Genomic DNA, 26,125 nt, shown 5'->3' with positions numbered 1-26,125 from the left:
AAAAGAAAAAAACCCCAGCACTTTCTGAGTAAAGCCAAGCAAACCTGTGGGCCTCGAGGCTGGGAGCGCGGCGACCTCCCGGCGCCACAGGGTCCTCGTTCGCTGTAGGTGTGACACCGGCTCCCTCCGGCTCTCTGGCAGGAACAGCTAGAGCTGCACCTGCGGGGTCAAGAATGTGTCTGCTTTAAAACTGTTGATGGATAGCATCACACTGCCTCAGCAACTATAAACCAGTTTGTGTAAAAAATGACCACTCGCACTCTGAAAAATGCTGTGTATAACTGAGCAAGCATGTTAAAATCTATCGATGGTTTTTAAAATCTAAGTGTCATTATTCCTAATTATAAACATATTTTAAGATAATCATTGAAATATGGGAAACTGGATGAGGAAACATTAAAATCTCCCATCTTTCCAAGTGATTCTCTTCAGACACACACACACACAATTGTATTGGAAAGAGATAAATCCATTATTATTATTTTGTTACTTTTTTATTAAACAGTATGTCTGGGAGTTAATTCTATGTCACCACCAATATAACCAAACCTTAGCCTTTTTAACTGCCTTCACAGAATTCTAGGTTTATGATCTTTATACAAAGAAATTAAGATATTAAAAATATAGTTATTTACTTAACAGATTGTATTTGCAAACATTAAACTTGTTTGTATTTGTTCACTGTTAAAAACAATGAAACAACAAACTGTATATACTATATATACATCAAATCATGTGGCAGCTCCCCCTTGGAATGACTTCCCAAGTCATGGTCAACATGTATTTGAATTTGATATATTAACAAATGACTTTAGAAAGTTTATATTAATTTATGTTCTTACCAACACCCAAGGCATCTTGTGGTTTTACTTTTTGTTTTCTTTTTTGGTTAATATGATGGATAGAAAGTGAGTCTTTCTGTATTTTCTATTTATTTCCAGTTTCTATTAGTGAAGTTGAAATTTTTATAGGAAAACTCTATTTGCAATAATTATTTTTATTTCCCTCCTTGTTCTCTGGATCTTTTTTTTTTTTTTTTTTTTTGGACAGGCAGAGTTAGACAGTGAGAGAGAGAGACAGAGAGACAGAGAGAAAGGTCTTCCTTCTGTTGGTTCACCACCCAAATGGCTGCTATGGCCGGCCGACACGCTGCACCAATCCAAAGCCAGGAGCCAGGGGCCTCCTCCTGGTCTCCCATGTGGGTGCAGGGCCCAAGGACCTGGGCCATCCTCCACTGCCTTCCCGGGCCACAGCAGAGAGCTGGACTGAAAGAGGAGCAACCGGGACAGAATCTGGCGCCCCAACCGTGACTAGAACCTGGTATGCTGGTGCCACAGGTGGAGGATTAGCCTAGTGAGCCGCTGTGGTGCCAGCTCTCTGGTTCCTTTTATCTGTTGAATTTTAAGAGCATTTGCATGTTAACGATTCATCTTTTGTCAAGTATGCCACAAACATTATTCTTGTCAACTGGGGATTCTCTTATAATGTTGCTAAAGGTGTAGTTTTTATCATGAAGCAGTTTAATTCTTATGTTTTTATTTTGTAATTAAGTTTGCTGAAATTTCTGCTTTCTAGCTTTAATAAGAATTTTCAAAAGAACTTTTTCACCTATATTTCATTTTAAAATTCTCCTTACTTTTTCCTTGGTTTTATTATTTTCATTTCTATCAGTATCCACTGCTTTTTTAAAAGTTAAAATCTGTTTCACTGAAATCTATTTCATCCCATAGATGTCTGTCACATTATCCAACTATTTTATTGCTAAATTTTTACATACGGCATTTAGTAAATGAGGAGAGAAAGAACTAAACGTTTCTCACTTTTCCAAAGTCTCCTGACTTTTCAGAAATATGTCCTTCTGGGTGAACTGCAGAAACACCCTATCTAATCAGGAAAAAATTATGCTGGTGTATTCGCCAAATTCTTATTGTCCTCACAATTAACTTAGGAAGCCTTATCTCTACAGTGTCGAGCTTCCCTTGCCAAGATAAGTGATATTTCTTCCTCCATGTAAATATATATGTTCACTGATATATTTTAAAAACTTTGCTCATGAGAAAATGTTTTGGTGTGCATTTGCTGGGTTCTTATTTAACGCAACATCTTTTCCAATTTCCATTAAAATTCTTCACCTGTTATATTTAAGAAATAAGCACACTGTTTCTACCTTTCTTTTAAAATGACTCTTGCATGATTAAGTGATTATATATATATATATATTTACATATATACATACATCTTCTTAGTTAAGACTAATCTAATCAATAGATGGTATAGGTGAAATGAACATAAAAGTCATTTCCTAATGTATGAAAACAGATAGCGGTCACTGGCCGCTCATATTAAAATTTACCAGGGAGGGTATTTGGCGGACAGTGCTTGAATGGGGTGGTATTTTTGTGTAGTAGGTAAAATTGCCACTTGTGACACCTGCATCCCATGTGGGTGCTGTTCACCTCCTGGCTGCCCTACTTCCAATACAGCTCCCTGCTAATGCGCCTGGGAACGCAATCCAAGTGCCTGACTCCTGCACCCATGTGGGAGACCCAGATGAAGCTCCTGTCTCCTGACCTCAGACCAGCCCAGCCCAGCCCCAGCATTGTTGCCATTTGGGAAACAAACCAGCAGATGGAAAATCAGTGTTTAACTCTGCCTTTCAAATAAATAAAATAGATCTTATTAAAAAAAAAAATACAATGCTTCTTGGGAAGCCTGCATCCTACACTGGAGTCCCTGGTTTCAAGTCCCTGCTCTGCCTCTGATTCCAGTCTCCTGGTAATGTGAACCCTGGGAAGCAGAAGATGATTCCCCAGGTATTTGGTCCCTGCCATCCACTTGGGAGACAGGATTGACTTCCCAGATCCAGGCTCTGGCCTGGCCTAGTCCGGGCTGCTGCAGGAAGTTCAGGAATGAACCAGTGGATGGGAGCTCTCTGTCTTTCTCTCTGGGTCTCTTTCTGACCCTCTGCCTTTCAAATAAATGAAGTGCAACTGTGTTTATCATCCACGACCCAGTGTTAGAGAAATTCCTGAAAAAATAAAGAAGCATGAATGTGTGCACAGACTTGCAGGAGTCCACACCGGCATTCACAGAGCTCACTCAGGTACCAATTTCTCAATAAATATGCACGTTTCTTTGCTCAGTCATATAAAGGTAAAATAATAAAACTGTACTGTTTACTAAAATGCAGGGAGGCAATAGCCTCCCCATCCTCTCCTCCTTAGAGTATCTCCTCACAAGCACAGTAAGGTCAGTGTGATGCCTGCATTTTTTTTTTTTTTAAAGATCTGTTTACTTACTTGAAAGGCAGTGTGACAAACAGAGAATGAGGTAAGGAAGGAGGGAGGAGACAGACACAGACATAGATATAAACTTAGAGATAAATCACTGCTTCATCTCCAAGGTCTGAAGCCAGGAGCCAGGATCTCCAACCAGGTCTCCCATATGGGTGGCAGGGGCTCAAGCACAAAGGCCATCTTCCACTGCTTTTCCAGACGTATTAGCAAGGAACTATATCTGCAGAGGAGAAGCCGAAACTCAAACTGGACCACCAGTGTGCAAAAGGGTAATCACTCTCAAGCTATCTCACATACATGTAAGTCTGATATTACTTCCCAATAACAAATTGTGTTTTCTTCTATGGTAGAAGGGATTAAATTTTTTATTGGTGATATTATTTAATTTCCCCAACATTTGATTAGAAATGAGCTCAGTGTCTTTAAGCTTTATCCACTTATTTGAAAGGCAGAGTGACAGAGAGACACAGACCTTCCACCATCTGAGTCACTGCCCCACATGTCCACAACAGCGGGGGCTGGGTCAGCCACAGTCTGGAGCCCAGAACTACATCTGGGTTGCTCCATCTGACAGGAACTCAAGTACTTTGCAAGTACAACAGCAGGAAGCTGAGTCAGAAACAGAGCAGCCAGGATTCATGGGATGCACATGTCCCAAGCCGGGACTCAACCTGCTGTGCCACGGGAGCTCATCACATGTACGAGTCAAGTCCGCAATCAGAACATCAGGTCCAGTGGACGGCATTCCATGTTATTCTAGCAACACAATCTGAAAAGTATAGTTTTACTTTGGTTATTTATTTTCTCTTTTAAGAATTTTTATAATAGCCCCTATAATTCTGTTAGTGTGTATTTATGTACCTATATTTGTTTTAAATTTGTCTTAACAACATTGACTTGGTCTTCCAGATTTTTCTATTCCAGAAAATAGCATTCAAAGTTAATGATGTGTTTTCTTGCAACATCAACTCACGCATGCCAAAACAACATCATCAATGCTAAAATTCCATACTTCATCTGCTCAAAAGAAGTCCTCTTGGGACACACAAATGATGGAAATTTCAAAAGCAGTGGCAAATTCAGATGAACCTCGTGGGTTACATAATGAAATTTTAATTGCACTGAGTGAAATAAATGCTTGGGAGCACTCCAGAGACAAACAAAAATGTCTGGGTTGGTATAAAGCAAACAGGGAGGGACTGGCATTATGATACAGTGGGTTAAGCAGCCTCTTGCAACAGAGGCCTCCCATGTCAGAGCACCGGTTTGAGTGCCCAATACTCTGCTTCCAGTCCAGCTCTCTGCTAATGTACCTGGGGAGGCAGCAGATGATGGCCAAACAGTTGCTCCTTGCCATTCATGTGGGAGACCTGGATGAGTTCACGGCTGCTGGATTCCAATGGCCCAACTGTGGTCATTGTGGTCACTCAGGGAGTGAACAAGACGGAGAATCTGTTCTGTATCTACCTCCCCCCTCTCTCTGTCACTCTGCCTTTCAAATAAACAAACCAACAATTAAATACATCTTTTTTTTTTAAATGAGGAGCAAAGTAGAGTTACAGCAAGAACTATTAACAATTTAAAGAAGCTCACTTTGCATTTTCGATCACTTTGTGGCTCCCATGTTGAATGTCATGGATGATAGTGACAGTGGACAGTCCGGTCCAGGAAGCAGCGGTTTCTGAGTCCTGTGTCCCTGTGAGAAGCCAAGCAGGAACGCATTTCCTTCCTGGACAAGCACTTTTTTCTTTCTTCTTTCCTTCATAAATCCTGCAAGAAACACATGGGTCTCAGAACACAGTACTTCTTAGCAGCTGGATATTCACACATGCAAAGAACTTCTTAAGATGGAGCTAACTAGAATTCCTTCACACACAAGACTGATCTCAAGAAATAACTTTAAAATGACTTCCGTGTGTATTATTAACGAGATGAACTGTGTATCCCTCAATATTTCTAGGCAAAGAGGAAACAGTCAATTAAAATATAATGAGTATAATTTGTGCAAGATAAACTGAAATTCCAGAAATGACAACATGCACTGGAAGCATATTAAAACAATGGAGAGGGTTTTATAATTCACAACTGTCATACACTGGAACCACAGAAAACAGGCATCTCAGAAAAAAAGATGATAATTACCTGTACTTCCTCCATTGTCTAGAAATTATTTTTGTTGGATGTTGATTCTAAGATTTTTGTTTCCTTTTCAAGTAACCCTACATGGAACAGTGACCTACCACCTTGCCACAATGTTACAACGACATTTCTTAGAGTCATTAAATCACCTTTTGCATCTGCTATGGGTTCTCCACTGCTAGGGGAGTACTGAAGAGGAAAACTTCATGCTTGCTGACAGGTAGACTTGGTCCTTTGGGCAATACCGGTCTCAGAGAAAATAACAAGATGCATTTTGATACATAAATAAGGTTCATCTGGATTTGCTGAACACTAATCATTCAAAGCCCGATCAACTTACTTCTTAATAAACTAGCCCTTTTTGCAAATTTTCTGGGTAATGAAAGGGAGTATAAAATGGTAATGAAAGAATAACATAAAACAAGAAATCTCTCAACTCATAAGCACACACATGCATACACATACACACACACACACAGAAAAATCACCTAGTGTTCACTTAACACAAATTCCTAGGCACTACTCTAAGAATTATCCTTAAAATAACTGATGCCATCCTTACAACAGCCTTGTGAGTCCAGTACTAGCCTGTATCAACATCCCCACTTCGCACATGCAGGAACTGGAGCTAGTAAGTAGTAGAAGGGAATTCATAACCAAGGACCCCAGTTTCAGTCTACACCAAGCCTACACCCTACACCACCACCTCACTTCTGAAGTAGTCTCACCCCCTCCATGGGTTGGCATCTACATTCTGCTCTGTCTCTGGGAAGAACCCAAGTATAAGTCATTGGCCAACAAATCAAGATTTAGTACCAGCCCCCTCCGCACTTTGCAAAATGATCCAATCTTCCTTTTTGGTACTCATTTCCAAGACAGAAGATACTTACAGAGAGCCCATTCCAATCCTTATGGTTAATTCTCTCCTTTCTTTTTGAAGTTTCAAGATCTTTGTGGCTGAACTAAATATCTCTCTGATCATTTCTGAGAGCTTCCTTTAGCTAGAAATTAGAATAAAGCATTTTGCAAATATTTTCTGACGTCTTTCACATCCCACATCCCGTTTTTAGGTGATCTATTGGCTCTACCTCCAAAACATATTCACAAACCAGACATTTATCATCAGTCACATGGGTGCAAGCCTTCCACCCCTCACTACAGATACAATCACTTCTAACTAGTCTGACCACCCTAGGGCATTGAAACAATAGGCGGCAGCACATGGAAGCCGTCACATGGTGCCATCCACCCCAGTGGCTCCTCAGTAGAAGCCTTCCCAGGGATATACAGGGCATTCTCCCCTGCGGTCACCTCCTACCACAGTCCTCTATTCACTACACTCCAGCGATACGCACTTCTGCAACACCCTCCCCTATGACAGGCACATCCTGCCTCGGGGTCCTTGCACTGGCTGTTCCTCTCATCTGGGTGGTTCTCTGGCCAGATGTGTGCATAGCTAACTTATTTCTTCAAGTTGTTCCTTAAATATATTTTCAGTTAGCCTTACCACGACTTCTTTATTTATATTTGTAAATTCATCCCATTCCTGATCATTGGCACTTCTTATCAGCTGTATTTTTACTATAAAAACAATCCTATGTGGAGTCTAAACAGAGAAGGTGGTCTCATACAAGACAAAAATAGAAGGTGGTACCCAGAAGCTGGGAGGGAAAGAAGAAATAAGGAAAAGTTTACCAGCTGGTAATACGACATAGCTACAAAGCAATAAGAAGTTTTGGGGTTCTATTGCACAGTAGGGGCACTACAGATAATGTTAATCTATTTTCCTCCAAAAAATACCTAGAAGATAGACTTCTAGATGTTTTTACCATAAAGATAGGTATTTACCCCGAATGGACAATATGCAGTGTAAATACATATTGAAACACCATGTAGCATATCACAAATATGTATAATTTGCATATGTCAAAATTTTTTAAATAAAAATATCCTCATGTATTATACATAACGATTATCTATCTTCCTCTTCCTCAGAATAGAATATAATTCCCTAACAGCTGGAGTCTCATCCGTTGTCCCAACTTTAATGTCCCAAACTCTTAGAACAGTGCCTGGCACAAAGTAGGTGAGAAATCATTTTGTTGAATGAATCTGTATACTAATACACAGTATTAATATTTATTCCTGGAAGAGTTCTAAGGTTTCGACTTTATTACTTCATTAATCTTCACAGAAAACCTATGAAGCAAGACTTACACTCTCAGCTCACAGATATGAAATTTGTGGCACAAATAGGCACAAATGCTTACTGACTGATTACTAAAAGTAACTGAAGTTTTTTGTAGACTGTTGAGCACAGGAACAAAGGAAGGAAAAGAGGAGACAATTAACCAAGATGCTTTAACTTTTGGGTTCTAGATAAGTGTTACTTTTAACGGTCTATTTTGATTAATGAAATTTTATAATAATATTTAAATATTAAAAGTGAACACTAAACAGCAATCTTTTTCTAAATGCAGGTCTTCTAGAGATTTTCTTCCTTAGGCTTGAGCAGAGACCTGCTGTGGTGTGTGTCCCCCCAACATTCCCACGCTTAAATCTTACAGCCCAAAATGATGCCATTTGGAGGCCGGCCTTGGGGCTGTGATGAGATCATGAAGGTTTATCCCAGGATGGGATTGGCGCTCTTATAAAAAGAGCCCCAGGAAGCCCCTTTGTGGATCACAGCAAAAGATGCTATGCAAAGAAAAATGAACCTGAAGGGTCAGCGCTGTGGCACTTTGGGAAAAGCTTCTGCCTGCAGCACCACCATCTCATATGTGTACCGGTTTGAGTCCCAGCTGCTCCTCTTCCGATCCAGCTCCTTGCTAATGCACCTGCAAAAGCAGTGGAGGATGGCTAAAGTCCTTGGGCCTTTGCACCCATTTGGGACACCCAACAGAAACTCCTGGCTCCTGGCTTGGACCAGCCCAGCTCCAGCCACTATGGCTATCTGGACAGTGAACCAGTGGATGGACGATCTCTCTGTCTCTCCTCTCTCTCTCTCTCTGTAACTCTGTCTTTCAAATAAATAAATAAATCTTTCTAGAAAAAGGAAAATGGACCTGAAATAGCATTTTGTTACAAAAAAATGAAATCCTTGCAAATTTCTTGGCATAATATATATTTTCATAAATTTTAAGAGCTCCCTCATATGTAATGTATTTCAAAATACATATATTTTTATTTATTTATCTTTTGATGACTTATTTATTTGAAAGTCAGAGTTACATAGAGAGGAGAGGCAGAGAGAGAGAGAGAGAGAGAGAGAGAGAGAGAGAGAGAGAAAGTTCTTCCATCTGATGGTTCACTTCCCAATCAGCCGCAATGGCTGGAGCTGTGCTGATCCTAAGTCAGGAGCCAGAGCTTCTTCTGGGTCTCCCACATGGGTGCAGGGGCCCAAGGATTTGGGCCATCTTCTGCTGCTTTTCAGGCCATAGCAGAGAGCTGGATTGGAAGTGGAGCAGCCGGGTCTTGAATCAGTGCCCACATGGGATGCCGGCGCATCAGGCCAGGATGTTAACCTGCTGCGCCACAGTGCCGGCCCCCAAAATACACATCTTTTAATTCCATATTCCACTTCCTTTTGAAGTACCCTCATAAACGAAGCAGAAAGTGGTTTGACATGACACACCAAATCTTGGGCCAAGCCAGGTCTTGCACTTCCCAGCCACCAGAACTGTGAGCAATAAATTTCGGCTGCTAAAACCTACCCCGCTTATAGTTTTGTTACAGATGCACAAGCCAATCAACACAGACTGCTTTACCCTCAGTCTGCTGGCATTAGGAAACACAATAATATAAAAAAATTTTTGTGCCATAGTATAAAATGCCACTGGCAGAAGATGTAAATTCAACCTCTAATTTAATTTTTAAAAGATTTTTATTTGAAAATCAGAGTTACAGAGAGAGGGGGAGAGAAATCTTCCACCTGCTGCTTTACTCCCCAGATGGCCACGAAGGCCTGGGCTGGACCAGGCTGAAGCCAGGAGCTTCTTCCAGGTCTCCCACATGGGTAGCAGGGGCCCAAGCACTTAGGCTATCTTCCACCACTTTTCTCAAGTCATTAGCATGGAGCTGCATCTGAAGTGGAGCAGCCGGGACACGAACCAGTGCCTACATGGGATGCCAGCCTCACACGCGGCAGCTTTACCCACTACACCACTGTCAGAAGAGTCACACATTATCAAAATAATAACTGATATTATTAGTACTGTTTTGAAAGCATTTTTCATCCCTCTATTAACAGATATTTATAGAAAGAATGAAGCTAGGAAGTAAAGAAGGCATAGAGAGAAGACCTGGGCAGCTTAGGTACCTCGTCAGTGGTGCAGGCGAGAGTGGAGGTGGGAGGTGCAGACACCGTGTGTGGCAAGCAGTCTGGCTCCAGCTTGCTGGAAGGGGATTCACTGCACATTCCCAATCTGTCATCCTGACTTTGCCAGGTGCAATTATGGAAGGGAAGTTCTGTTTCTCATTTGCATTCACAAATAGCACAGGGCTCAGGAGAGACCGACTTCCACCGTGGTCTCCTATGAACGTGCTGCTTATGCAGCAAGCAGCATCAGAGCTCTTACGTGTGAAGGTCTCGGAGAGAATTTCTGGCCTGTTAAAAATAGGTTTCTCAATGCATTTTTAATTATGGTCCCAGATAGCTGTCTTTCAGCACACTGTTATTCACAGAGCATCGTCCACATGTCAACCCATGACCCCATGCTTGCAAAGCGATGGTAGAAAATGAACTCTCATTCTGAAAGGAGGGAGAATATCTCCAGGATCAAGAAACAGGAGGCATCATTATCTATACTGTGCACTAGGCGTGTTTTCATCCATCGGAGCCTCCCCTTGGTAACAAAAGAGCCATCTCATTTTGTATGCGTTGGCTTTTAAACATCCGATATAATAAAGAGGGCTACTGAGGGATTTTTTGATACCCTTTCGTTATAATTAAAGTACCATTATGAGATCTCCAATTTTTCTGCTGTATCTTAGGGGTTGGTTTGCTACATTCAAACTAGAGCCACTAGAAGCTGGAGTTTCTAAGGTTTAGGTTTTTGTTTCCTGGGCTTTCAATTTTTGTTCCCATGTGGAACAGCGTGCAGAGTGCAAGACAGCAGCGCACGCCCTCCCCAGGCCTCCCAAGTGCAGCCTCTCGGGGAGTCCTGCTCCTCGCGCCTCCTGCCTCGTGTCTATTAGGATAACATGACATATATCAGAATGTACAAGCTGCTTCTCTGAAGCTCATTTCCCCTAAGGCTGTTGGTCTCGATGGCCCCAAGTATAGGTCATCAGCATGACTCATTTTAATGTGTGGTCTGTGATCAGGCCTGGAAACATTCCCTGCACGATTTTAAAAATATCACAGCAACCTACTTAGCTGATCCTCCAGGAAAGCAGTGGGCAGCTGCGGCAGCTTCCAGAGCTCAGGGCTTACCCGGCACTGTCAATGTAACAGCATCGGAAGCTTCAGTCCTGTCTCAGAGCCTCTCAGAGGAAGCACTGGCGTGGAAAACCTGGGGTGTCATTTCTGACTACGTGACCCCAACATCTCTCCCTTCTCGTGTCAGGCAAGTCCCAACCACTGGGATGAACAGGACGACACTGCCTAGGACAGACCTCCCCAACCAGGGATTCAGGACGTGAGATTTCACACACATCTGCCCTTGAGCGGTCTGTGAGATGAGTTATACCTTTACTTGCAGAAAAAGCGGAAGGGAGACTCCGCAAATGTTGGAATCACGGCCAAAAGCCTGTTTCGAACAACACATCTCTAACTTCTCACTCTAGACAACTGGGGATGAGAGAACTGGCTGGGTGTCAGGGGTAGGGCAAGCCCAATTCTCACACAGTTCCATTTGTTTTCCCAGCTGAAGACAGAAGATGACTCACATATTAAACCTGCCACAAGACGGAGGAGCAAGAAAAATGACAGGAAACTTCACGCACAAGAAAAGGGCAGGTTATTCCAGAAACGTAAATGCTCAGTACGTCTAAGCCACACAGGCTTCAGGGAGCGAACGGGAAGAGCTTGGTTTCTGTCTCTTTAGCTGCACGATTTATCTACAGAAACCAGAATGAGTATTGTAAAACTCTAACTGCAAGTACAGCAGAGGGTGTGCCTGAGTCAGGGGGCTGCCACAACCCAACACTGCAGGCAGGTGCCTTCAACAACAGGTACTGCTTCTCCCAGCGCTCCAGAGGCTCCGAGGCCCAGATCAACATGGCCGTCTATTAGGTTCTTCCGGGCTGGCCCAGGGCACACTGGGGCGCCGTGGGCATGTGTGGCTCTCTTGGTGTCACTTCTCATACGGACACTAATCTCCCTGGACTGGCGTCCATCTGATCACGTCAGCTATCCCTAAGGACCTCCCCAGGAGCTCTATTTTGAAAAAGAGCCACACTTGGAATTAAGCTTTTTTTTAAAAAAAAAAAAAAGATTTATTTATTTATTTGAGAGACAGAGTTACAGAGGGGGGTGGGGTGGGGAGAGAGAAAGAGAGAGAGATCAATCTCTCATCCACTGGTTTACTCCCCAAATGGGCACAATAGCCAGAGCTGGGCCAGGCCAAAGTCAGGAGCCAGGAGCTTTTTCTAGGTCTCCCACCTGGGCTCAGGGGACCAAGCACTTGGGCCATCTTCCACTACTTTCCCAGGCCATTAGCAGGGAGCTGGATTGAAAGTGGAGCAGCCGGGACATGAACCAGTGCCTGTATGGGATGCTGGTGCTGCAGGTGGAGGCTTTACCCACAGCGCTGGCCCCAGGGAATTAAGTTCTTAACATACAGATTTTTGGGGTGAAGATGCAAACATTCTGTCTGTAACTGATATATTACAGAAAAATATATCCAGAGTAAACAAGGCAAACCACAATGGCTAGAGAAAACTGTGTGGAAGGGATGGTGTCTCTTTTGGACCACTATCAGTGAGCTTATTTAAAGGAGTTCTGACATTTTAAATTGAGAGCTTTCCTCCTGGAACCTTTTGATAAGTCTGAAAAGCCTCTCTTTAACCAGAACGGCTCATCAGTCTCCACAAAATACATTTTAAAAGAAGCAGTATTTCACTCCTTAGACAGAAGCTGCCTGCATTACAACATTCCAGTGTCTTACGTTGTGGGCAGATGAAGGAAGTGAGATATGATAGGAATAAACTTTCCGTATCTCCAAAGTTGAGGTCGTAAAAGCATGTGTGTGTCCCGACACATGCACACAGACCATTTTTCTTACATTAGCTTTGGGAAACCAGAAACCTCATGCACAACCTTTTACCTGGCACCTGGAACACTTGTGTTAATGGTTTGTTCATTCATCCAAATTCAGACCAGTAGTTACTGAGTACTTACGATGTAAGCAGAAGAAACACAGTAAAACTCCGGATGTGGCTGAGTATCAAGGTTGTGAGATGAGAACATAGAAGGAGAGGAGCTGGTGAGCCTGGTGCAGCAGAGGACAGACCACAGGGCCTGTCAGGTCCTTGCAAGGACTTTGTTGTTCTAGAAGAAACAGAGTTATCTGTAGGCTACAGACCCCAGGAGAGATGAGGTCTGATTTCAGTGTGAAAGGGACCACTGGGCTGCCAGTAGATGGGGAGCCAAGACGGCAGAATGCTCAGGGTTACAAAAAGAAAAAGAAAAAGATGATCCATGATGAGGCTCATCCTCCAGGCGCGATGTCTGGTGCTGGAACCAGCGACGGCAGTGAAGAAGGGAAGCAGGCAGGTCCTAGACGGACGCCGAGGACCCGGTAACACCTCCTCACGGATACGAATTTGGAGAGAAGGAGAGGAACAAAGATGACGAAGCCTTTTGGACTAAGCAACTGGGAAGTTGAAGTGGCTGCTGGTACTAACATGTGTGTGGGGGACATGCTTGCACACACATGTAATCCACTCATATATATATAGGCCTGCAGGTGTACATACATAAACAATGTATGAGGGAACTCCAACAAGTGTGTGGCAAAGTATAACCAAAAGATAAGTTTTTTTAAATCCATGCATAGTCTTCTCACAAAATGAATTTTAAAAATTTATTTGAAAGTCACAGTTACAGAGGGAGAGAAAAGGGGGGGGGAGAAGCAGAAAGAAAGAGAGGGAAAAAGGGAAGGGTGGGGGGAAAGGGGGAGAGGGGAAGAGGGGGAGGCAGGGAGAGAGGGAGAGGTAGGGAGAGAGGGAGAGGGAGAAAGGGAGACAGAGGGAGGGAGGGAGAGAGGGAGGGAGAGGGAAGGAGAGAGAGGGAGAGAGAGGGAGAGAGGGGGAGAGAGAGGGAGAGAGAGGGAGAGAGAGGGAGGGAGAGGGAGGGAGAGGGAGGGAGAGGGAGGGAGAGGGAAGGAGAGGGAGGGAGAGGGAGGGAGGAGAGGGAGGGAGACATCTTCTATCCACTGATTCACTCCCCAAATGGCAGCAATGGCCAGGCCGCAGCCAGGAGCTTCATCTGAGTCTCCCCCACGGGTGCAGAGGCCCGAGCATTTAGTCCATCTTCTGCTTCTTTCTCAGGTGTATTCGCAGGGAGCTGGATCAGGAGTATCTGGGATTCACCTGCTGCCCATAAGGGGTGCTGTGCTGCACCACAGCAGACGCCCCACAAAGTGTATCCTCTGTGAACTTTTTGAAGACTACTCATACATAATCTTGCCACATATAAGATACATTTCCCCCTATTCAAAGGGTTAGTTAGATGGCAATAACATGGCATAGCACAGTGTAAAATATAAAGCACTCAGATTGATGCCTGGCTTGTAGCACGAGCCCAGTCAATGTTTGCCATTTCAGCTGATGCTTGCCTTACTGCCTGTGCCTCTTCAGGGCCCACTTAGCTATCTTCCTGTGGGACTCTGACTCGTTAATAGCTTCTGGGGCAGAACAAAGCTACCATATGACCTAGAAATTCAGCCTACTGAATGGAAAAAAAAATACTGTAAAACTTTTCTTCAGCATCTTTATTTCATGGCAAATCTCCCGGAAGAGCAAAAACCAGCCTCGGAGAAGAAATGCAGGTACTTAACAGGTCAGAGTTCACAGGCCACTCCGACTACAGAACACAGTGCTACAGAACACACGGGAGGAGGGGAGAACATGGGGTCACACGGCTCAGGATGCAGGCCCTGGCAGGAACCACAGATTAATTTGCTGCTGGCAGAAGTGTTGCAGCTTCGCACTCAGACAGGAAGCTGAGAGAGTGGCATGACATGCGGTGTTAAACAAACTGAAGCTTGAGTATCGAAACAGCCTGGGAAAAATGTCGACTCTCCATCATGGAGCACTCTCGTTGCCATTTGGGATCGCACCTGTATTTTCGGAATGTATTTAATTGATCATTGTGATTAATATCAAACAAAGGCGAGCTTTTATTTCCTGTACCTAGACAGAGGTAGCTCTTTAGAATGCTTAGTGGGAGTACTGCAAATGACTTGGCAAAACGCGGCAGGGCTTGGATATTTCACACATGGCTTCAGCTGCATAAACACTACCTCCAAACCTAAAGAAAGGACTGGGGTAGCCCAGATGTTTTCATGGTGATTACAGACATGTGGTTCCTTTAAACTGTGAAGCTAAAAGTAAGAAATTGACCCCAATTGGAGGGATAGGAAAAAGAAGCTGCCAACCAATGGCCAGCTAGGATTCTGCTGCCATAGAAATGAAGCAGACTACCGAGCCACAGGAGAAACCCCACTCTCTCAGTTTTAAATGACAGATCTATCAGCAGCCCTCCCTCTGGGCACTTTCTCCAGACTGTGTATCATACTTGGAATCCCATATTTTCCTCTTGACATTTTAGTGTCCTTACAGGGGGTTAATTATAACTTGAACTACCTGCATAGTAGATTTTTGTTCAAGTAATTAAAGATAACAGCTGGAATTTTGACTTCTATTGACATGTTTAGGAAGAAAAAGAAAAATGATCCTTGACCAACACTCTGGAATCCCAGTGGGAGCAAAGTGGTTTTCTGCAGGTATAATGATTAATCTGAGCACAGAAGAGCTCTTAATTCTCTCAGTTATTTGTGAGAGAATACTTTACATCTCAAAATATTCAACCATGACAGAGTTTACAAATAACATGACCTTGTAATGTGTATGAAAATCAGAAGTTATCTTTTAAAAAACTTTATGTCCAAGGAATTCAGAATTCTGGCTTTACACAGCAAACCTGGATGACCTTGAGCCCAAGTCCATCTTTCCATCAATCTGACAACAGAACTGTGAACTGGCTGTCCCCCCCCCCCCCCCCGAAGTCATAGGAAAGAGAAACAAAAGGAGGTTAACAAGGGAACTTGCTTTCCTTTTCCTTCCCCTTATGGGCAACCTTACTGCATTCCACTTTGATTTGTGTAAGAAGTCAGATGGTAAAGAATGTCAGAATATCGGTCTAATTGATCCTGACAGATGGGTGGAATAGTGACACCCCTACCAGTCCCTGAAATGGGGCTATCATGTCATAGTTAGCAACAGATACAGCTCTGGCTTTTATGTCATCATGCCGTGAAGGTTAAGCTGATTCTCCCTGCTGTAATCAAAAACTGCCTACTGGCCACCTCACTTTAATTACAGCTCTTTGGGACTATTTCCATGCCAAGAAAGCTCCTACACTTACGTTATGAGAGGCATGATTAAAGTTGTCAGTCCTCTAACAATGTCAAGTGCAGGGGAGCAGGAAAGGATGGGTTGCTTTAGCTTTCTACTTAACTGAGCCAGAAGAAGGCGTAAATGTAGATGAGTTACATAGACGACTGGACCTGCAAAATGCTAGAGAGTCTTTGAGATAAGAAGGCTTGGGTGATTGTGAGTTATTATCATTTTTTTTCTGACCAAATGGAGAGGAATGTTTGGGGAGACAACAGAAGCCAAGGGAAGAAGTGCAGGCTAATTACTGCTCTGGCAGCGAACGCACCCTGGACTTTCCGATGCTTCCCCACACGGCAGCCAACCTCACGCTGCTCACTCACTCACTGCTGCAGTTCCTTTGCCTCGAGGACCCGCCATCGCCCGTGGGGAGCTGTGAAAGTGAAGGCATCTGAAACTCCAAGGAAGAGCGATTTGGGGAAGTTTTTGTTTCTTCATGCTTATTTTAACGAGCACAAAGAAATTTTCATATTCTTAAATAACAGAAAGATAATGGGACTTTTTTTTTTTTTTTTTTTTGGACAGGCAGAGTGGATAGTGAGAGAGAGAGACAGAGAGAAAGGTCTTCCTTCCGTTGGTTCACCCCACAATGGCTGCTGCGGCCGGCGCATCGTGCTGATCCGAAGCCAGGAGCCAGGTGCTTCTCCTGGTCTCCCATGCGGGTGCAGGGCCCAAGCACTTGGGCCATCCTCCACTGTCTTCCCGAGCCATAGCAGAGAGCTGGCCTGGAAGAGAGGCAACCGGGATAGAATCCGGTGCCCCAACCGGGACTAGAACCCGGTGTGCCAGCACCGCAAGGTGGAGGATTAGCCTGTTAAGCCATGGCGCCGGCTGATAGTGAGACTTTAAAAATCATGTTTATTAAGACTAGCAATATTCAAGTGCAATGATAAGAGAATTACAAAATATCATCATTCATTAAACAAATTAAGCACTGATTAGAAGCTGTTCACATTTTAATACTATTCAGCAAATACAGTTGAGTTAGCTAAGATCTTTGTCCTTTAGAACATCATTAATGCAGGGTTGATGTGGTACAGAGGGTGAACTGGAGCTTGGAAATGCTTGCAGCCCATATTGGAGTGCACAGCATCAAATCCCTCCACTTCTGATCTGGCCTCCTGTTAACATGCCTGGGAGGTAGCAGGTGATGGTTGATGTACTCGGGTCCCTACCAACCACTTAGGAGACCTGGATGGAGTTTTGGGATCTTGGCTTCCACCTGGCCCAGCTGTGGCTGTTGTGAGCATTTACAGAGTGAACCAGTAGATGGAAGATCTTTCTCTCCCTATCTTTCCACTACTCTGCCTTACAAATAAATGAATAAATAAATACATCTTAAAGGGTCAGTGCCATGGCACACTAGGTTAATCCTCCAGCCTGCAGTGCCGGCATCCCATATGGGCACCAGTTCTAGTCCCAGTCGCTCCTCTTCCAGTCCAGCTCTCTGCTGTTGCCCAGGAAGGCAGTGGAGGATGGCCCAAGTGCTTGGGCCCCTGCACCCACATGGGACACTGGGAGGAAGCACCTGGCTCCTGGCTTCAGATCGGCGAAGTGCCGGCCCTTTCAGCCACTTGGGGAGTGAACCAACAGAAGGAAGACCTTTCTCTCTGTCTCCATCTCTCTTGCTCACTGTCTGTAACTCTGCCTGTCAAATAAATAAAATCAAAATAAAAAATCTTAAAGAAAGGAAAATCATTCCTTCAAAGGGAATATAAACTTTACAAATGGAATGAACAAGAATTAAAATCTAACAGTGGCTTCCCTTTAAGGTTATTTATTGTTTTGATTAATGCAGAACCAATAAATCCAACTTTCCAATTACTGCTTTCCCACCAAGAAAGAAAAAAAAAGCATGAAGTGTACATTTAAGAAAAATGACTCAGGATCCAGAAGAACCCAAGTAAGAAAATCCGAAGAATTCCTTTTAAATTGGGAGTTGATACGTTATAATACCTAGCTCCCAGACTCTTAACAAATAATTTCAAAGTCTTAATAAAATACATCCTCTATTCCACAAACTTGAAACATCCTGACTTTTTTTCATCATGTGATTGAGAAAAAAATGATGCTAGTTTCTGGCTGAATAAAGACATGTGGCAAAATGTTAAATTTACGCATTAATGATTGGTGCAGAAGAAGTGACGATGGTGCAGAGGATGTGGCCAGTAACAACACTGTAGGTCAGAAAACACCTGGGAGGCAGGCTGGCGGAGAAAAGGATCTTGATAAGGTTGTTAGTCTTCACTGCACCCTTGTGGGAGGCGTAACCTACAGGTATAATATCTCCACATGTTTTAGTTCACCATTAAACCCAAGAAGCCAAATCTGAGCATGTAATTTCTACTTGCAATACTGCTGCATCCGCTGACAGATGAGCTGTAGATCAACCTCCTGCACATTCTCCCATGTCATGACTCCAACATCTATCCCTTCTAGTTACCTGCTTCACGACTTCTGAGAGCCCAGGTCCAGAAAGCTTTGAAGCTCAGTTGCCTTCCTGCCTCTGGCTGACATGAAAAGTTTACACAGAAAATCAGTTAGGTCTCTGTCCTCAAGAACAGCTTTCGTTCAGGGTTGGCGTTGGTGCAATGGCCCAAACTGCAGCTTGGGATGCTAGCAGCTTGGAGTGTGTGGCCTCTAACATACTTCATCTAACACATTCTCTATGTAAATTATGTGCACTGACTGCTTGGTTGGCTGAAAGAAACAAATCCTTACACATACATACTGATATACTTGGTGTGTCCTCACATACTCAGATAACTCAGAAAGACAGTTCTATTTGGCACTCTGACAGACCCAACAGTCAGATGTGGTCTGCAGAGAGCATGAAACACTGTAGTCACTTGCTATGTGTTTTATTTCTTTCCTTATAAAGATGTATTTATTTACTTGAGAGTCAGAGTTACAGAGAGAGAGGTAGAGACAGAGAGTAAAGGGAGAGCTTCCGTTTGCTGGTTTACTCCCCAAATGGCTGCAATGACCATCTGAAACCAGGAGCTAGAAGCTTCCTCTGGGTCTCCCATGTGGGTGGCAGGGGCCCGGGCATGTGGGCCACCTCCTGGTGTTTTCACATGAGCAGGAGCTGGATTGGAAGTGGAACAGCCAGGACTTGGGTCCAGGATTTGGGATGCTGATGTTGCTGACAGTGGCTCTACGTGCTACACCACAACGCTGGCCCCGGTATACATTCTCTGTGATCTTGCAAAGATGTGAAAGCCATAAGGCAAGTTTCCTCCTCTAGGTAAGAAGTATGGGGACAGATCTAGGATTTTAGCAAGGGACCATCAGGCAACTAAGAAAGAAGCCATTAAAGAAAACTATTCTTACTAACCAACAATAATCGAGTGTGTACAATAACCTTAGATGGTGGCTCTTATCACTATCTTCACTTTGACATGTGGCAACTTAAGTGCAGACAAGAGGTTATTGGGGCAGGCGTTGTGGTGTAGCAGGTAAAGCCACTGCCTGCAGTGCCAGCATCCTATATGGTCACTGGTTTGATGCCCGGCTGCTCTACTTCCGATCCGGCTCTCTACTGTAGCCTGGGAAATCAGCAGAAGATGACCAAAGTCCTTGGGCCCCTACACCTGTGTGGGAGGCCCAGAAGAAGCTCCTGGCTCTTGGCTTCAGATGTGCACAGCTCTGGCCATTGTGGCCAGTTGGGGAGTGAACCAGCAGATGGGAGACCTCTCTCGCTCTCTCTTTCTGCCTCTCCTTCTCTCTCTGTATAACTCTTACTTTCAAATAAATAAATCTTCAAAAAAAAAAATAGGTGATTTCCTTGTCTCAGATTAAAAAAGCCACCAACTGATGGAGAGAGAAGTTCAAGAATCCTGACTCTACTATCACCTCATTTGGCTAAAATACTTTCATAATTTGTTTCATTTCAAATATTAATATTATTTTCATTTCAAATATTAATATTATTAATAGGCTATGAAGTACAGGAAAGAGGAAACCCGATGTTTCTACATCATTTTCTGTAGGGCTAATCTGTATTCCACACATGTCAGCTTCATCAGCCATAGTTCTCATCTATGTGCCTAGAGCAATGGGCAGCCAAGCAAACTCCTTTCCTGGTACAGAATCAAGGCAGGGAGCCACACTGTTTCTTCACTTTCCTTGAGACACTACCAGTCTTTCTCACCAGTACACATGGAACTAGCCTGACGGATCATTAACAGCTACTGCTGGGGCCTCCTCAGATACTGGGTTAGGGGGTGAGACTATGTATGGTGAATTGGTGACAGCTGGGTATTTTCAGAGAAAGAATAACTACAACTCATGTTTTACATTATAATTCCTAAAGTCAGTGAACGGAAGGGAAGTTTCTGTGTCTTTCACATTCTGGAAATGAAGTCTAGATTGAGTGATTTGCTCAAACTTAAGCAAGTAGTTGGTGTTAAATATGCAATATGTAAAATTCTAAGTCAGTGCTCTTTCATACAACAATTTTAAAAATACATGTTACATGTCTTTATACTTCTGTGTACTTGCTACTAAATTAGGAGCACACACAAAAGAAAGGGCAATGTTTAAGGGAGAAATGATTGGCTAAGATAACCCTGTAGAAGAAATAGTTCTGAAGTGAGTATTCAAACACAGAACAGGCAGCTAATAAGAGGCTCCAGTCATCATCTTTCTGCAGACAGCAGTGCAAACAACTATTCATAAATCCACCTGTACAGGAGCTATGGAAGCCAGGTGAGAGGCCACAGTGCCTGGTTTTAGTGTAACAAGACACACTGAAAAAGGCAGGAACAACAAAGATGTTCGTTATCATCCATTATCATCCCTTCCCCGGCTCCATGCAGCACAGCTTGGATACACACTTTGTCTCCTCCTTGAGAGAGGAACAGGGAATTAAGTCCAGACCTTAAACTTGAAACCCAGTACCAAGTCTACCAGTCTACCCTGGTGCTGGACAGGGACCCATGGCCACTGCCCCCTGGCCAGTACCTGCACACTGAGCCTTTGGATCATCCTTAGCCAAGTGGCCAAGAGGCTGCCTCCATCACCCTTCCCACCATCTCTGGAAGACAGAGAAAATCTCCAGGCTCTGGGAGAGTAGGGTACCAAAGTCAGTAAAAGATTTTTACTTGGTGCTTAGTGCCAGGTAGCAGTGGTGAGACCAGCACCAGGTAAAACTCACAAAGACCACTATGCTCAGGCCTGTGCTCACGGATGGAGCTGCTCCATCTGTTCCAGCATCAAGTGGTTACCTGTGGCCTGTAGGATAGATTCATTCTGGCCTATATCACCACCAGCTTGCAAGGGCTTGGCATGAACCTACAGGCCTGCCCAGTTCCTGCAGTTGCTAAACTCATCTGCAATCCAGTTTCACGTGAGCCTGGGAAGCCAAGGAAGGGCTTTCACCACCGCTCCCCAAGCCCCAGGCAGACAGCAAGGATAACAACTCCAGCCACTGGGTAGTACGACATGAAAGTAAGAATAGGGCTGGCTGGGAAGTAGTGCTCAGATGGTAAAGCCCACATGGGTGGATGCTAAAGATTCCTGCCCCCAGGCCAGTGCCTATGTGTGGAGACCCTGGACCAGTCTCAGTACTAAGAGAAGTCCTGTGGCCCCAATTCACTGGACTGATATCCTGGCCAGAATTACCCACAATTGGCTGCAGTGGCCTTGGAGTGTGAGTCCCCCACAGCAGTAGGCAGTGCATACCCACGTGGGCCTTGGTTTTGCTCCTATGCTATGCTGGACTCTGTGGGCGCTGGTATCTGGGTGTAACCTGGCACTGTGAAATAGGTGTCCACAGGACTGCTCACATCATCCATACTCTATATCCCTACCCCAGAGCAGCACAACACATAGAATAAGAGTCTACTTGAGGAAGAAGAAGGACAATATTACATAGGAAACCGGGGCTGGTCCCTCCACTGTGAGGCCCAGAACCCCATGGTGTCTCGTGACAGGCTACCGACTGTGGAAGCAGTGTCCAGGAAGAGCTCCCAGGAGAGACTTTTGGGAACAAACTACTCCTTTTCAGAGGCTTTCCCAGCTCATTCTGCAGTTTTGGGACAAACCCGGGCTTGAGGAGCCCTCTGGTGCTAGAACAGTGACAAGACGCACACAGTAGACATGCAACAGCCCTTGCTTAGGATGCTATCTAGTGCTGACGTAGAAGTGTCTACACATGCATAGAAAACAAGCACACTGTGGAAGGCAGGTGCACAGAAAGCCAGAATACACAGACTGGAAAACAAATCCTAACCCTCCAATGAACAGAGACGACAGCATATGCCAAAGGGTCCAATAACTTCCAGGGACCATAATCTCACCTAATAAATGAAGCATTTCCAAATCCAAACAGATAGAAACTGATGTCTGCAGGTTTCTAGATGTAGAGTTCAAAGAGACTCATTGAACTTTAGGAAAACACAGAAAAAAGACTTAATAGTTTAATAAAGAAACTTGATAGAGAGATATAAGTACTTTTTTAAAAAAATCAAACAGAAACCTTGAAAAGTATACTAAACAAAATTTAAAAACATGACAGAAGGCATCAGTAGCCGAACAGATCAAAGAGAAGAAAAACTTAATGTTTTCAAAGATGGATATCTGAATATACATAAAGCATAAAAAGGAAAAACAGAAAGAAGAGGACTATAGAAAGCTTACAAGAACTTTTGGGAGAGCACTGTGAGAGTAAATATATGAGCCTTTACAGTTCAAGAGGAACCTGAAAAGTTCCTGAAAATAGACAACATATTTAAAGAGATAACAACAGAAAACTTTCAGACTTGGAGAAAGATACAACGGCATAGATAAAGGAAGGTGAAACAGTGAAAGATCACCTGTCAGATGCAACTCATCCAGGTCTATCCCAAGACATACAAGTTTAATAATAAACACAGAATTCTCAAAGCAGTAAGGGGGAGGGGGCAAAAAGACAAATAGCAACCAAGGATGTCCTAATTTATCTGAATGCAGAGTTCCTGGTAGAAACATTACAGGCCAAGAGTGGGAAGGATGAGACTTTCATTGTACTGAAAGAAAAAGAAAAAACTGCCAACCAAGAATCCTAAATACAGCAAAGCTATTCTTTACATATCAAGGCATTCCTGGGACCACCTCTGTGGCTCACAGGGTTAAGCCACTGATGGGTTAAGTATCCCATTTGAACACTGATTCCAGTCCCAGCTGCTCTACTTCCAATCCAGCTCCCTGCTAATGTATCCAGGAAAGCAGTGGACGGTGGCCCAAGTGTTGGGCCTCTGCAACCACATGGGAGACTCAGATGGAGTTCCAGGCTCCTGGCTTTGACCTGGCCCAGCCTTGGCTCTTGTGGCCATTTTGGGAGTGAACCTGCAGATGGAAGATCTCTGTCTCTGTCTCTCCTTCTCTCTCTCTCTGTAATTCTGCCTTTCAAATAAATAAATATATCTTTTTTTAAAAAAAAAAACTGGATATTCACATGCAAAAGATTAAAACCAGACCCCTTTCTTAAACCACTCCAAAAATCAACTGAAAACAGATTAAAGACCTAAATATAAAACCTGAAGCCACTGGAAGAAAACATCAAAGAAATACTTCAGAATATTGCAATTGTCAAGGATGTCACAGGTAAGCCCCAAAGCATGGGAAGTATAGGGAAAACTAGACATGCAGGATTTCATTAAACTTAAAAGCTTTTGTAAAACAAACTACCAACAGAGTGAAGAAACAATACACAGAATGGGATAAAATATTTGCAAACCATACATCTCGCAAGGAGTTAATAACCAGGAGGTATAAAGAACTCAACAGTACAGGAACAAATAATCCAATATTTTCAAAGGATAATAGATCTGAACAGACACGTTTCAAAGGAAGATACAATAAAAGGCCAGCATCACTAATCATCAAGGAAATGCAAATCAAATGAACAAGAGATACCACCTCATTCTAGTTGGAATGGCTATTTTAAAAAACACAATAGATAAGCAGGGCCAAGGACAAAGTGGGGAAAAGGGAGCCTTTGCACAACATTGGTGGAAGCGTAAACTAGGCACTGTAGACAGCAGGGTGGAGGTTCTTCAAAACACTGAGAACAGGATGACCACATGAGGACTAACCCCACTTCGGGGAAGATACTCAGAAGAAATGAAACCCATCTGTTCAAGAGACATCTGCACTCCCATATTTACTGCAGTTCTGTGCACAATAGCCCCCAGATGGAAACCTAAGTGTCCATCACAAATTAACAAAGAAAATGTGATATACACACAATGGAATACTACATAGACTAAATAAAGGATGAAATCCTGCCATTTGCAGCAACATGGAAGTTAGTATGCAAAGTGAAATAAGCTAGGCAGACAGACAACTACTACCTGATGTCTCTCATATGTGGAATCTAAAAGTTTGACGTGGAAGTTGAGAATACAGTGGTGACCCCTAGGGCCTGGGGAGAGTAGGGTAGGGAGGGATGAGAAAGGCTAATTAATGGGTACTAACTCACAGTTGGGAGAAATGACAGACTAGAGATAACAATAGTGTAATATATATTTATATATAAAAGCTACAAGAATCTTTTCATAAGAAAAGGGTAACAAGAGCCGGCGCTGTGGCTTAACAGGCTAATCCTCCACCTTGCGGTGCCAGCACACCAGGTTCTAGTCCCGGTCAGGGTGCTGGATTCTATCCCTGTTGCCCCTCTTCCAGGCCAGCTCTCTGCTATGGCCCGGAAAGGCAGTGGAGGATGGCCCAAGTCCTTGGGCCCTGCACCCGCACGGGAGAACGGGAGAAGCGCCTGGCTCCTGGCTTCGGATCAGCACGGCAGCGGCCATTGGAGGGTGAACCAATGGCAAAAAGGAAGACCTTTCTCTCTGTCTCTCTCTCACTATTCACTCTGCCTGTCAAAAACAAACAAACAAACTAAAAAAAACAAAAAAGAAAATGGTAACAAATGAGGAGATAGCAATGTTTACCCTGTACTGAATGTAACACAACGTCTATAACACCTGGAAATACCATGAAACATCACACAATACCCCATAAACACATACAGCTGTCATGTACCCATTAAAAATTAGAAATTGAAAAAAAACTCTCCCCCTCCCAAAGCAAATGAAGAATTCCTAAGTTTTAGTGGAAACAGCAGGAAGTGCAGAGTAGGCATTGTTTTATCCATTTGGTACTGCTAGAAGAGAACACTTGAGACTGGGTAATCTGCAAAGAACACCACTTACTTTGTTCCAGCACGAAGGCTGGCATCAAGGTCAAGGCTCCAGAACCTGCTGAGAGCCTTCCTGTGCCAGGCCTGCACAATGGAGGACCAAGAAAGTAAGTTAAACAAACAGTGAAGCAGGATTTTTCACAAGGCTGTTTCCTTTCAGGAGAGAGGAAGTTCCGGGGGCTCTCTACCTTTCACAGGGCCACCTCTCAATACTATCACCTTGGCAACACCTGTATTGTAGAGGGTAGCCATTCAGCCACAGCAGGTGGTAAGGATCTGTGCTTCTTTAGGAAACAGGAGTGACAATGTATTAGGGGATTTCAGGAAGCTCCTGGAAAAATTGAGTCCATGAATTTTTGAAGCCTTCTGTATCTGCACTTGTCAATTAGATGATACAGAAGGTTAGAAGGGAGCTGTGAACACTGGGGAAAATGAGACAGAAGGGCAGACAAGGGGGGCAGGACTTAGTGCAGAAAGTTAGGAGGCCTACTCTGTGAGGCCTCACCAGGTCATTTATGCTTTTTGAAGACAAGTATTTCTACATTTAATATTCCCATCCACCAACGACCTATATGTATTTATTATACTCATTTTATGAAGGAAGAAACTAACATAAGTAGGTGATAGATCTATTCAAACTTAGACTAATCTCCCTTAACTATTGTAATTATAACAACTGTTCTACCAAATAGCTTTGATAGACAAAAGAGCATTATTTTTCTTCTTTCCCTTCCTCCCTTCCTCTGGTCCTTCCCCTCCCCCCCTCTTTCTTTCTTTCATTTTGAACCTCAGGCCCACTACTCACTTTCTTTTTTCTTTTTTAAAATTATTTGATTTTGTTTATGGAATACAATTTCATGCATTTCATAAATACAGATTTGGGAACATG

The 26,125-nt window shown here is 43.6% G+C and overlaps 1 long non-coding RNA gene across 1 annotated transcript in view; it reads right to left on the bottom strand.

Moving 5' to 3' along the window:
- The window catches only part of LOC133761994 (uncharacterized), a 105,699-nt gene continuing 79,574 nt past the window's right edge, over window positions 1-26,125 (bottom strand). The window contains exons 3-4 of the long non-coding RNA XR_009866257.1: window positions 4,890-5,066; window positions 1-159 (exon numbers count right to left, since the gene is read on the bottom strand). This is a non-coding gene — a long non-coding RNA (uncharacterized LOC133761994). The remainder of the gene's footprint in view (window positions 160-4,889; window positions 5,067-26,125) is intronic.

This window comes from Lepus europaeus, chromosome 6, assembly GCF_033115175.1.
Source record: "Lepus europaeus isolate LE1 chromosome 6, mLepTim1.pri, whole genome shotgun sequence".
Taxonomy (NCBI): domain Eukaryota; kingdom Metazoa; phylum Chordata; class Mammalia; order Lagomorpha; family Leporidae; genus Lepus; species Lepus europaeus.
The sequence above is the reverse complement of the archived record's forward strand: the minus strand, read 5'-3'. Positions and strand labels throughout refer to the sequence as shown.